Source organism: Vigna umbellata, chromosome 6 (genome assembly GCF_029865625.1).
Source record: "Vigna umbellata cultivar VRB3 chromosome 6, Vumbellata_1.0, whole genome shotgun sequence".
Lineage (NCBI taxonomy): Eukaryota > Viridiplantae > Streptophyta > Magnoliopsida > Fabales > Fabaceae > Vigna > Vigna umbellata.
The window spans coordinates 6,500,878-6,502,733 of record NC_142170.1 but is presented as its reverse complement, the minus strand read 5'-3'; the positions used below and the strand labels follow the sequence as shown (position 1 = coordinate 6,502,733).

The window sequence follows — 1,856 nt, the reverse complement described above, 5'->3', positions numbered from 1 at the left end:
TTTCCCAATCTGAAACCCTAATTGGGTGAGAAAGAGGGCTACCACGTGGCAAGCTTCCATTGGCCACGACCATATGAGTCAAAGTTGGTCAAACAGTCAAAGTCTGGTCAATTAAGGGGTTCTATTGCAATTTCGGGAAATTCAGTTGAGGCTAAAGTGCAGATAGAGAAAATTTCAGGGCCTATGTGTAATTTTGGAAATTCAGAAAAGCTAAAAGATAAAATTTAGTTGTTGAATTAATTTAATTTGGGAATATCAACAGAAAATATCTTCCAAATAATGTTATAATTATCTAAATCTTTTAGTTATTTGGAAGATATAAGATAAAAGATTCTATCAACTAAATATTCAGAGTGCAAGCCCAATCAAGCCCTATATAAAGAGACCTAGGGGAGGCAGAAAAGGGGACTTGACTTCATTCATTCATTCACCACTTCTCTCTCTTATTTCATCTTGTATTCAACTCCATTCATGGAGAGCTAAGCATCTAGGGCTATTCTGTTGTAATTCCATTATGGATTCTGAGGTTAGATTGAGTTAATGCAATTGTTTATTTTGATTATTGCTTTAAGTTGTTCTCTCTCTATGTCTTTCATCTCTATCAAATTAAAAGCAAAGACTCTTGCATCATAATGTGTTTGAATCTACATGCATATTGATTATATGAGTTCTAGGGTTTCTAGGTTTAATTGAGAATCTACTTTGATTTATTTTAGGAACTTTCATATGATTAATTGGTTTTTACTATCAATTGAGAATGTACTTTGATTTGTAGTAATAATTTCAAATATAATCAATTGAGAATTTACTTTGATTGATTAGTTTTTAATTTGGTTAGGCGATTTAAGAATAAACATGATTAAACACAATAGGATTTGATTGAGAATGTACTTTGGTTGAATTCATTGTGAATAATCTAGAAAAGTTTTGCATTTTATTGAGAATTTACTTTGGTTAAATGCATGATCGCCCTCAAATTAATTAAGAATGTACTTTAATTAATTTGAAACTTAAATAATAATCAATTGAACAATTATCTATGAATAGCCGATGATGAATCTATCTTGGAAAAGTAGTGGAATTAGCCTATTTCATCATAATTGTTTTTAAGTTTCTTATTTGTTCTTTAAACCTTCTCCAAACATCATTTTTATTTTTGAACATTGCATTGCATTCATAAGATTCAAATATCAAAATGGCAATTCCATATTCGTTGGAAGACGACTCAGGGTTACTTTAACCCTATCTACTTTCTTGAATACTACTTGGCAATACTGAAGTTGCCTTGAAAAGTAGTATTAATTTGATAGCTTCAACGACAGCCTATCAGTGATGCATGATCAATTTATCCGTACCATCTGAGACTCTTTTCTCTGACGAATGCTCAAATTCTTAAATTTGATAGTAATAATCATTTTCGTGTTAGTTTTTCACCACCCACCACGAACACACTAGCAGGAACCAAAGTGGAGAAGAAAGAAGGAATGAAGTGGAAACGAGTATGGAGAATGGTAGGGAAAAAAAAACAGATACGAAAGAAAGAGAGAAACTGAGAGTTGGGGGAGGGGGGGTGGAGGTTGCTGTTGTGAGTGAAAATCAGTGCTAAGAAATTAGGGTTTTCATATAAAAGTAAAAAAAAGGTAAATAGTTAAAGTAAAAAGGGTAATTTGTAATTAAAATTTTTTTGGAAAGCTGTAGAGAGGAGTTGGGTGGCAGAGGAAGTAGCTCTCAGCCTATAAATAAAAGTATCTACCCATCTTATATTTATCATTTAATTTTAGTAATGTTATGCTGTTATTTTTGTGTTATATAGCTTAGATCATAAATGACTAAAACATTCTATTAGCCACTTTCTT

The 1,856-nt window shown here is 31.7% G+C and overlaps 1 non-coding gene across 1 annotated transcript; it reads left to right on the top strand.

Moving 5' to 3' along the window:
* The first annotated feature begins 1,324 nt into the window (after nt 1-1,324).
* LOC124849231 (small nucleolar RNA snoR117) lies at nt 1,325-1,400 on the top strand. The gene has a single exon (XR_007029753.1). It is a non-coding gene; the product is annotated as a small nucleolar RNA snoR117 (small nucleolar RNA).
* Nucleotides 1,401-1,856: the final 456 nt, after the last annotated feature.